The following is a 12,833-nucleotide window of genomic DNA, read 5'->3' on the forward strand; positions in this document are numbered from 1 at the left end:
TGAAGAACATTTAGTTTATCTGAAAGCTTTAATTTGATCATTGTTCAGTTAAGCCGATATTAAACTTATGAGAAGTTAACTAGCAGACTTTTACAAGTATTTTTTATTTTTTTCCAACAATGATTTTCTTTATTGAAGCATAACAGATATGACATAAAATTGAACATAAGCACATACATTTGTAAGTATGATATTTTACACAAAAATAACCATTGTCCGGTATTCAAACATGTTAAATTGCCAACACGTTACACAATGGCAAACAAGTAAAATAAAATAGTGTGAGCCCGGATCCGCAACACCAGTTCCCATATCCAAACTAGATAGCGTTAAGGGAGATCGGGGGGGTCTTGCTCACAAACACGTGTCTCATACCAAAGTGTATGTCTGAAATATTTCCATGTATGGTCTTTGAGTGACTGAGACAATTAGGAGTATTCAATATGGAGCGAAAACTCAGTTTTTGCATTGTTTTCGCACCAATGACGTCATTTTTGGAGGTTTTGGTTTTACACCATATTCAATTTCAAAGATCTTTGAAAAAAAAAAAAAAAAAACGGGGATAACTGTTCACCACTGAATAGGTGGCGAAAAAAAGTGCAGAATTGGGGTTTAGGGGTGCAGGCTTAAATATAAAAATAGCCTGCACCCTTCAGAATGACCCCTTGAAACGATCTGTGTCAAAAAAAAAAAAAAATCGGGACACCCCAAGAAAATCACTTTGAATTTGGGAGCCAAAAAAAGAAAAATGTTGGGGGACAAAGTTAAAAAATAGCAAACTTGACTCTGGGGGGGTCCCCAAGTATGCCCCAGGTGTTTTTTTTTCATTGCAGCTGCTTGCGGCAGGTGGGTTTTTCACGATTTTTTCAAGTCACTTCAGCAACTTTAAAATATGCTGACCCCCATTTTCAAGTACCCCAAATTTGCTGGGCATAGTTATTTTTCCCCCAAAAAAATTCTAAATGCTCTCCTGCATCATTTTCTTCAAAGTCGCATTTATGCACTTGCCGCGGCTATTAGAAACCCCGACTTCCTGCAGTAGTTAAAAATGGGGGTACCCATAGTGATCTCCCATGTCTACACATCTTTAGGGGGGTCCCTAGAATATTTCCAGAAAATTCCCGTTTTTGTTGAACCTGTAAAAAAAAAAAAAAGTAAACGTGAGAACTGTCAGTTGCTGGAGCCAATCAGCAGGCGCTCTACAGTCAGCGCTGCCGCTGATTGGCTCTCTGGACTGCAATGCCCCGTGAAGTGCCGAGAGCTGGCATTCGGGAGCTATCTGTATGTGTGGCAACACACATACAGATAGCTGTGTTCCGTGGATCGGGTAACTCGTTTTTTTGTTTTTAAACACCCATGAATTACTGCGGAGACCAGCGCTGGATGTAGGTGAGTATGAAATCTTTCTTGCAGAGCCATGTTTTTGGGAAATCCTACTGGAGAAGAGGACAGATTCATCTGGCAATCTTCCTGGCAGGGCCAAGTTGTAAGGATCTACTTGGACAAGGGGACAGAAACTTCTGGTATAGGTAAGTATGTGTGAATGGGTAGGTGTATGTAATAAACTTATACTGGACACGGTGTGTGTGTTTTGTCTTTTTTTAACTATTTATTTTACAGTGAAGTTACAGGTGCCGCATGTCTGCTGGCACTTGTAGTTCCACAAGTGCAAAATGGCGGGCATGCTGGCACTTGTAGTTCCACTGTAAAGTACAATAGTGTGACATTATTTGGCCCCCCTATTACCCCATACCCACCGCTCCAGGGGTATGGGGATGAGCCCCAGGCTTCAGTGTAAGCCTGTGGTGCTCGGGAGAGGGGGGGACCATTTTTTGGGGGGTCCCCAACTCCCCCGAGATCACCGACTTGGGGTGTAATGCTTTGGACCTGGATCCCCGGTGATTGGGCTGTGGCATTACACCCCGGTCGGTTGGGTCTGGTGCTGGTCTTAAATCTAGGGGGTACCCCACGTCTTTTTTGTCCCCTATATTTAAAACCAGCACTAGTCCCTGCAGCCTGGTGTTGGTTTCTAAAATACGGTGGAACCCTACACATTTTGTTCCCTGTATTTTTAGAAACCACCACTGGCTGGCAAGCCTGGGGACTAGTTTGCCTTTTTTTTGGGGGGGTGGCTGGGGAACTTATGTCATTTTTTTTTTTTTTTGTACATTTTCGCTACTTTTTTTTTTTACAGGTTCAACTAAAACAGGAATTTTCGGGAAATATTCTAGGGACCCCCCTAAAGATGTGTAGTCATGGGGGATCACTATGGGTACTCCCATATTTAACTCCTGAAGGAAGTCGGGGTTTCTAATAGCCGAGGCAGGGAAAAGACCTGGCAAAGCTATTTAAAAACCCTACTTTATTTTGCAGGCAAATACAGGGGTACCCATAGTGATCCCCCATGTCTGGACATCTTTAGGGGGGTCCCAGGCATATTTCCCCAAAATTACTGTTTTTATTCCTTAATGGGGTCAAGGGTCATTTTTTAAAAAAACGGGTAATTTTTCAATTCGCTACAGCAAGTGAAAAAAAGTGCAGAATTGGGGTTTGGGGGTGCAGGCTTATAAAAAATAGCCTGTACTTTTGGTAATGTCCCCTTAAAAGGAAATGTTCAAAAAAAATTGTTTTAAAAAAAAAAATTGTGAAAATATATAAAAAGGAAAAAAAATGCCAAACTAACTAAATTAATTTGGGTGGGCTCCCCAAGTATGTAGCAAGTGTTTTTTTCATTGCGCAAAGTAGCGGCAGGTGCATTTTTGCTGAACTTTTAAAAAATAATTTTAGGGACTTAAAAATATGCTAGTACCCATTTTCATGTACCCCAAATTTGATGGGACCACTTTTAAAAATGAAAAAAAAAGCTAAATACTCTTCTGCATCACTTCTTCAAAGTCTGGAAAAAAAACACGCCACGGCTATTTAAAAACCCCGACTTTCTTCTGCAGGCAAAAACGGGGGTACCCATAGTGATCCCCCAGGTCTAGACATCTTTAGGGGGGTCCTACAATTATTTCCAAAAAATTGCAATTTGTTTTCGCCGATCCAAGTATCGCCGGATCCCGTTTTAGAAGATTTCCTATTGAATACGGGGATAAGCGGGAGCGCGCGCAATACTTTTTCGCCGGCAAAAGCTCCGATGTGCGGCGAAATCTTCGACGGCGAGGTTAACGTTTCATATTGAATACCCCTCAGTGTGTTTATGTAGCTTTCCCAAGTTTCAAAAAACTTCTCTGACTTTTTTTCCTTCTGTAGCGAGGCTTCCAGCCATTCCATCTGGAAAATATTGAAGTGTTTTCCCAAAAATAAGGAGCCGTGGGTTGTAGCCATACTTGCAAAATACACTTTTTCGTAACTGCCGAAATAATAATTTAGTAGTTTTCTAACCCCTTGTGCCATTCTAGTACCTATAGGTGTAATAACGAATATTGCCCATTTCGGTATTGGGGCAATTCACTAAATGTCTTAACATAATTCCCTATCAATGTCTTTTACAAGTATTTGTATTAGTTGTGGACAGACCTGCACTGCTCATACATCCTACAGTTGGCGGGATACCCATTTGTGTGTGTGGAGGGTGGTGGTGAAGATGGTGTTACAGGGAAGTAGACCTTCACAAGATGCTTCCTTCCAATCTTCAGCCATCCTTTTTGGCCTAGTGCCCAAGTAATTTGCAATAAATTATTGAACAGTGATGGGTTTTGTATAATTTAAAAATAGGATTGTTGCATGAGTATGGCCGCTTGTTTGGTTAGCTTTTTAAATGCCCTAGTTGGCTTATGGAGTTATTGGTGTGCTCTAGTCTTAATAGGAAAATGGCAGAAAAAGATAAATATAATGTACACTATAATTTTAGTGTTAAAATAAGCTATCCACGGGAGATGTTTTTGGGACATCACATTAAGGCAGCAATGTATGGACTCTTTCTTCTAATCTCTGCTATATCATTTGATCTTGCAAATTTGTGCTTCTATTTTGTGGTGTAAGTCCCAAATTACGTGATGAGTTCAGACAACTTGTTACACTAGATATAGTAGAGGGGACTGATTTAGCATCCTGTGCTGAGTGGTTTGAGCTGTCAGAGCTTCTAAAAAACTATATAACTATTTAGTGTTCTATATTTACCTATTACTCCATGAAAAGGTTATTTACCCCAACACCAATTTGTATAATCACAGGTGTTCCATTCCATTAATAGAAATATATGTAGGAACAGGCCAGGGCGGTACACACCCCTGCCACCGTATAATCTACTATTGTACAATATACATTTAATTACCCAAATAAAATGGCTCTGAAATTGATGGTTGGAAAAAAAAACCTGTAGGTGACTGTCTTTGAACTTACAACAATAACCTTCCCTGATTTGTGTGCATTGGGCCATTGATTGTCCTGCAGCTGTACCCCATACCTATCCAGATCCCTGTGAGGGTGAAGCTTTCTTGGCATGAGAGCTTGCCCATTCTTTAAAAGCTTTGTTGTATACCTCAGAGTCTGACTCCATTGGAAAGTACTTAATCACTATTAGGATAGACACAGTCTGGGGAAGAAAGCCTGCAGGGGCAGATCATAAGCCTGAGGTATCATCTGTTCAAGAAAATTCTAGAGGTGTGGGGGAGAGTGGGGGAAGGGAGACCTAAAACCATTGTTTTAGGATTGCTGGGGACTTCATTGTACAAATCCAAGTTAATTTCAACAATGACATCTAATAATTGCAGAAGGTCTGACCTGTCTCCTCAATGGGTTCCCACTGTGAGGGAGACGGGGCAGACTTGGCTGATATTTTCTGCTCACATTTTTCGCAGAAAAAAAAAAAAACGATCAGCATCCAAATTCACATGTTCTGTGACGTCATCTCATTCTAGGGTACAACATTCACCAAGTCACAGCATGTTCACTATTTAAACACACATGTAAATTTGAACATGTGACTTAGTGAATCTTGGATTACCCATGTGGGGACCAAGAATACACAAAGATACTATCATTCTATATGACCTATCTAATGTGAAGCATGAAATTAACCCCTGACATGTTTTCAATATAGACCTCTACACAGTTGACTATAGGTAAAATAAGTATTGAACACATCAACATTTTTACATATTTGTAATTGGGATATTGTATTGAAATTTTCACCAATTGTCAGCAATAACCCATGCAATCCACAGATGCAAAGAAATCAAATCATAGATGTCCATAAATTAAGTTATGTGTAATAATGTGAAATGACACAGGGAAAAAGTATTGAACACATCAAGAAAGGGAGGTGCAAAAAGGCATGGAAAGCCAAGACACCAGCTGAAATCAGTAATTAGAAAGCAACCCTGCCCCTTGTCAGTACAAATTAATATAAGCTGGTTCAGTCCCAACTGATGGCCTTTAAAAAGTTGTCTCATTACCAAGGTGTCACACAAGAAACATCTCATGAGGGGTAAAAGCAAAGAGCTTTCTCAAGACCTTTGCAACCTTATTGTTGCAAAACATACTGATGGCTTTGGTTACAGAAGGATTTCTAAACTTCTGAATGTTCCAGTGACCACTGTTAGGGCCATAATCCAGAAGTGGAAAGAACATCATTTCACCATAAACCGGCCACAACCAGATGCAAGATGTCTGACAGAGGAGTGAAAATAATTATCAGAAGAGTTGTCCAAGAGCCAAGGACCACTTGTGGAGAGCTTCAGAAAGACCAGCAATTAGCAGGTACATTTGTTTCAAAGAAAACAATAAGTAGTGCACTCGACCGCCATGGCCTGTGTGCACGCTTCCCACGCAAGACTCCATTGCCGAAGAAAACGCATAAGAAGCTTGTTTAAAGTTTTCTGCACAATATTTGGACAAGCCTGTGAAATACTGGAAGAGTCTGGTCAGATAAGACCAATATGTAACTCTTTGGATGCCATAATCCACATCATGTTTGGAGGAGAAATGGCACTGCACATCACCCCAAAAACACCATATCAACAGTGAAGTTTGGAGGTGGGAACATCATGGTGTGGGGCGGTTTTTCAGCATACAATACTGACATACTTCATATAATAGAAGGAAAGAAGAATGGAAAAATGTACAAAGACATTCTTGATAAAAATCTGCTGCCATCTACCAGGATGCTGAGGGTGGACATTTCAGCAAGACAATGATCCCAAACACAGCCAAGGACACACTCAATTGGTTTCAGAGAGAGAAAATAAAGCTGCGAGAATGGCCCAGCCAATCACCTGACTTGAATCCAATTTAAAATCTATGGAAAGAACTAAAGCTGAGTTCATAGAAGAGGCCCACCAAACCTTCAAGATTTGAAGATCGTTTGTGTGGAAGAATGGGCCAAAATCACACCTGAGCAATGCATGTGACTAGTTTCTCCATACAGGAGGCGTCTTGAAGCTGTCATTACCAACAAAGGCTTTTGTACGAAAATTATACATTTCAGTAAGCATGTTCAATACTTTTTCCCTGTGTCATTTCACATTATTACACACAACTTAAGTTATGGACATCTAAGGTTTGATTTCTTTGCATGGGTTTTGGTGAACATTTTGTTACAATAGCCCCATTACAAATATATTTACTGAGAAAAATGTTGATGTGTTCAATACTTAGTTTATCTGCTGTATATTATATATATTATTTTCTGGCAATTTTAATACAAAGATACCCAAAATATTTATAGTCAATACTGTTATAACAGTGGCAAATATCAGGTATATTGCTAAAGATTCATGTGATAATAGGATAATTTTACAGTATTACACAAAGATATACTCTAAAATGGTATATTTTCGGCATCCCAAAGGTCTGGATGCCGATGCTTATATTACCGACGCTGAAATCACGACGCTGGTCAGAAGCCCAGCGCCGTCATCTTGACCGCTGGGATACCGAAGGTAAATATCGGGGAGTTAGAGTGCGGGGTTGAGCACTAAGTGGGAGGTTAGGGGTAAGCAGGGGTACACACCTAAAGATTTTCTGTCCAACCATCCAACTAGTTGATTGGTTGGAATGAAAATCTGGTAACGTATGGGAGTAACTGATGATCAGCAATTTCCTCCTAAATGCCTGAAAACAGATGTAAATGGTTGTTCAGATAAGTTTGTTAAATGTTTGATCTAAACAATTTGTTCAAACAACAGTTTTTGTCCATTTTCCGGTGTTTGAGAGCAAATTGCTGATTGTCATTTGCTTTCATACTTTACCAGATTTTCATTCCACCCAATCAACTAGTTGGATGGTTGGACAGAAAATCTTTACTTGTGTATGCACCTTTAGGGTAGGGAGAGGGGAAGGGTTAACATACCGAAAAAACAAATGTCTGTATGTTAACCCTTTTGAGAAGCCGGTGTCGGGATTCTAACAGCCGGTAGCCCGAGCATCTCATACCGATTCCTCTAATATACCTACAGGAACCTTGGCAAAATGTCTTTTGGTAGAGAATAATAAAATTCTAATATACTTAAATACGGTATTTGCACTATAATCCTCTCTAAGGCAGTGGATCCTAAACTTTTGAATTACGGCGCCCTAGAGTATCAGCATTTTTTCCTCTGCACCCCTGGCCCAAAAGTTTCTTATTGAGAAATTCATCAAAAATTAAATAAAGTAAATTGTGCTTATATGTCACCCTTAGGTTCAGTTATGCGGTGGTTAACTAGGCTGCACTTCTCTTTGTTCACATATTTTTTGATATGCAAAGCCAGTCCTACTGACTGCCAAGCATGCTTTTTTTTTTTAGTGCCTTTACTGTCGGCACACTTTTCTAGAGCTGAATACACGCTTAACTGCTATACCTGCAGATGATGGTTTATACACACTAAACAATCATCATCTGTCTTCCGGCCAGTGGTCCCACAGCCCGGAGGGCATGTAACTTCCCCCTCCCCACGGCCTCTGCAGTAAGTGTACGAGCAGGCGGCAGATATATTGGGCATCAATATCGCTGGTACACACTGGCTGATGGGCACCCGATATGTTGATCGGCCAATATATCTGGCCATTGTGTACCCAGCATTAGTTGAAACTTTTTTTTTTCACTTTTGAACCGGGCTGTACACCGCTCTACTGTGTACAGCCTCAAGCCCAATTCTCCATGGAGCCACTTCAGCACTGCAGTCAGAGCCAGTTGCCAGGATAGGGCAGGCTCCAGTGGGGACAGCAGAGGTAGGACCCCCGGTCAAAGACGTCAGCCAGAGTGCCGCGGTTTAAGGTAAGAGGGATCCTGCTACTCGGTGGGATGCCAACTTCTCTTCTATTGTGCGGCCATTCCCCACGGGTTTACTATGTCCTCACTAGACCACCAAGGATAGAGGCTACGGCATCAGGCCAAATTCGACGCCCCTTATTAAACAGCTAAGCACCTGGGAGGTCAGCCTGGGGAAGGAGCTCTCCCATTACGCCTCCCCTTTTTCTTGGTGCACGACCCTGCAAAATTGTCCGCCGAAGACCTTATTTGTCCTCTCTCCACGCAAATCCTCCTCTCTATACCTCACAGTGCCTCATGTATGGATATCCATCGATGGTTTGCACTCCTCGACCACCGCTGTGGGGGGGATCAGCAGGCCAATCAAAAATAGGGAAGGGGCTTAATCAGGTGCGGGGCTAAGCACTGTCTCAGCCAGAGAAAAAAAGTATCGGCTCCCACTCGACCATTGGTTCTCTGCCATTGATGAAAGTATTCGACATCGACCATAAAGCATCGATAATTTAGAATCGTTGATGGCCATCCCTAGCCTCTTGTGCAGCTATAGTTTACTGAGAACTCTTGACAATTCTGTGTGACCTGTAAATTCTGTGTGTTTGCTTTCTCACTACTGTTACACTATAGTGACTATCTTTCTCACTAATTCTGTGGGACCTCCATTACAGATATTTGTGTGGCTTGTTTTTCACAGTGTAAGTTTTATATACATTTTGTGTCTCCATGCCTTCTAAAGGGAGCACTAAGCAGCTGACAAATCTTCTTCATAGATGCAAAAGCTAGCAAAAGAAGCTTCAGAGTGGGGCTTCAGACCACAATGAGCTCTGTGAGGCATGTTTTACAGACCCACAGGAATGGAGTCCCCCAGGTTCATCCCCATCTGAGCCAGCTTGTGCAAATTCCCTATCTAATGCTATACGAGAGCTGTCTCAGCAATTATCCATGTCTAGACTAGCTCCTGCAGCTACCCCCAGAACTAGTGCCCAACATAACCTCTTGAGGAGCTTACTTGGGTGTCTAGTTTATCCCAGTGTGTACAAGGGTTAGTTCAGGTTTCATCCTCCCTACACCGCATGTTAGATCCAGCAGTCCACGCACTCAGCATGAAGGTGAAGGAAGCCTTCCAGCAAGAATCTGATTTTGAATAATCCTCAGTGGTTAAAGAATATGCTGTCAGTCAGCCTGTACCTCTTCGACTATGTTTCTACTAAAACCTCTTCCTCGTTCCATATTCCGGATGGATCCTTATGTCCCATTTTGAATCTCAAAACCCTCAATCTCCATCTTTGGTTTCCCAGATTCAAGATGGAATTCCTCAGATCAATTATTCAATCCTTGGAACCTGGTGACTTCATGGCATCCTTGGATATTAAGGACGCTTATTTGCACATCCCAATTTGGCAGAGTCATCAGTCTCTACTCTGGTTTCAGTGCTAAGCAAACATTTTCAGTTCCAAACTCTGTCATTCGGTCTGTCGATGGCACCCTGAGTATTCACAAATGTGATGTCCATCATGGCCGCTGTCCTTCAACAACAGGTGTCAGTTTTTCCCTACTTGGACGACCTTCCTTCTCATTGGCAGAATGTCATTAGAACTAGAGGCCCGTCTCACCTTGTCCAAAACCGTGTTACAGTCTCATGGTTGGATCCTAAATTTCAAGAAGTCCTCTCTAGTTCCTGCCCAACAGATGCTCGACCTGGGAGCTTTTCTGGACACTCAGTTACAGCAGGTTTTCTTGCCAGAGGTCAAGATCTTGGGTGTTCAATTACTTATATAACTGATTCTCCAACAGACGATGGTTTTGGTACATTTCTGTATGAAAGTTCTCGGCAAACTGGTGTCGAACTTCAACATGGTGGAGTTTGCTATTTCACACCCAGAGTTTTCAGAGGGAGCTGTTGTCCAAATAGAATGGCTCTCCTCTTCAGATATGCTCCCACTGTAGTTAGTGGGTGATCAGACTTCACTTGGACAAGGGCATTCTTTTCAAATATCATGGACTATACTTACCACGGATGCCAGCCTCCGGAGATGGAGCGCAAAAAACCTTCACATGACCTTTCAGGGTAGTTGAGAATATTGATGGGAAGACACTCCTCTCGAGATGACCAAACTCAGCTGCCTATCTAGCTCTAGTACAGACTTGTCATCTTCATTAAGGACTCCCCGTCACAGTCCAATCAGACAATGCGACAGCGGTCAGTTACATAAATCACGAAGGAGGAACAAGAAATGCTCAGGCCACGAGATAAGTGCTGCTCATTATGCCCTGGGCTGAAAAACATCTTTCGCCCATATTGGTGATCGACATTCCCGGGGTGGACAACTGAGAGGCAAATTATCTCAGCTGACATAAATTTTGCTGAAGTCAACCTGATTCCATTGCAGAGGACAAGGTCCTTTCTTTAGCTGTCTAGTTAAGACCCTCCTGGTGCAAAAAAGGAGAGTTATGGTAAAATGTATCCTTGTTAACTCTCTTCAAAGTCCATAGGGTCCACAGGGGAGACAATGGGGTGTAGGCGGGACCTGGAGGACCGGACACCAACAGCAAAGCTTTTCAATCCCAGGATGCTCTGGTACTTCCCCCTATACCCCTCCCACAGCCTGAGGGCAACTCTGTTTTGTTAACAAGTCCAAGGCAGGAGCAGGATAGGTGAGAAGAAAGACTGGTACACTAAAGAATCATACTCTCACACAGAGAAGGAAAAGTGACCAAGAGAAGAAACCCATAGAAGCCAGGTGCGTCAGGGTGGGTGCCCTGTGGACCCTATGGACTTCGAAGAAAGCGAGTTGACAAGGGTAAGTTTTACCATAACTCCTTTCTTCTTCAGGGTCCATATGGCTCCACATGGGAGACAATAGGGATGTCCCAAAACAGTTGTTCAAGGGCGGGAATGCTCCTGAGCTAATAGGAGAACTCTACATCTGAAGGAAGCATCCTGAGAGGCAAATGTATTAAAGGCATAAAACCTAAGAAAGATGTTGACAGAAGATGCATAGCTACACCAGGCTGCCCACTAGGGACCCACAGAGCGAGTAGAATGAGCAGAGAATGTAGTCGGCACAGGAAGGCCAGCCTGCGTGTAAGTCTGTGAGATAGTCATGCAAATCCATCTGGCCAGAGTCTGTTAGCTGGCCATCCCTTCTTGTGGAATCCATATAGGACAAAGAGGGAGTCCGATTTTCTGATGGAAGTAGTACGTTCCACGTAAATCTTTAAAGCACGGACCACATCCAAAGAGGCCTCAGCTGCCGAGAGGTCTGGTGATTGAAAGGCTGGAACCACAATTTCCTCATTCAGGTGGAAACGAGATACCACCTTGGGAAGGAAGCCTTGGCATGTTCGAAGAACAGCCCTGTCCTGATGAAAGATTAACAAGAGGGAGCGGAATGAAAGCGCCCCTAAATCCGATACTCGATGGGCAGATGCTATAGTCGGAAGAAACAGAGTCTTTGGAGTGAGCCATTTGACATCCACTGTTTCCAGGGGTTCGAATGGAGGTTCCTGAAGTGCTTGGAGCACCACTGACAAATCCCATGGAGCCACAGGAGGGACAAAGGGAGGTTGTATACATAGAATACCCTGCAAGAAGGTGTGACCATCCGATATAGGAGCAATTCTATGCTGGAACCATATGGACAAGGCGGAGGCCTAGATCCAATCTAGCCTGAAGAAAGGTAAGAATTCTAGAAACTTTAAAAACTTGAGGGTCATAATTTCTTGGAGCACACCATTGGAAATATGTATGCCATATTCTGTGGTAAATATTCTCTAGCTGAGGCCGGTTTATGTGCTCTGAGCATGGTTTGAACCACAGAGCTGGAGAAACCCATAGCCATTAGGAGGGATGTCTCAAGAGCCAAGCCGTTAAAGACAGACGGGCTAGGTCCGGATGTAGACATGGACCCTGAGACAACAGGTCTACTCATAGAGGAAGTTAAAGAGGATCGTCTATGGAGACACTTTGAAGATCGGAGTACCAATGGCGTCTGGGCCAAGTCGGGGCTATCAACAGGACTGTGCCCCCCACCTGTCAGAATTTTCAAAGCGCACGAGGAAGCAGGGATATTGGAGGGAAGAGACATGCCAAATGGAAGTTCCATTTCACTGACAATGCGTCTATGAAGGCTGTGTTGGGGTCCCTGGTCCTTGCTCCATAAACTGGAACTTTGTTGTGGCTTGAGGCCATGCTATTCACTTCTGGTACACCACATCTGTCCACCAGAAGCTGAAAGACTTCTGAATGTAGAGACCATTCTCCTGCATGCACGTCGTGATGGCTGAGGAAATCCGCTTCCCAATTGTGAATCCCTGGGATGAATACTGTGGAGATGGCTGGGAGATTGCGCTCGGCCCATGTGAGAATGCGGGACACTTCTGTCATTGCTGACTGACTTCAAGTGCCCCCTTGGTGATTGAGATAGGCCACTGCTGTGGCATTGTTGGACTGTACTTGTACTGGCCTGTTCTTCAGAATATCCTGAGCCAGAGTGAGAGCTTTGTAGATGGCTCGAAATTCCAGGACGTTGAATGCAACACTGCCTCAACTGGGGTCCAGTGCTGGCCTGTTATTGCGCCCCACCCTCGGAGGCTTGCGTCCGTGGTGAGGAGAACCCATTTCGGGATCCAAAAGGGG

This window comes from Taudactylus pleione, unplaced genomic scaffold (genome assembly GCF_031769625.1).
Source record: "Taudactylus pleione unplaced genomic scaffold, aTauple2 ptg000454l, whole genome shotgun sequence".
In the NCBI taxonomy this organism is placed as follows: Eukaryota; Metazoa; Chordata; class Amphibia; order Anura; family Myobatrachidae; genus Taudactylus; species Taudactylus pleione.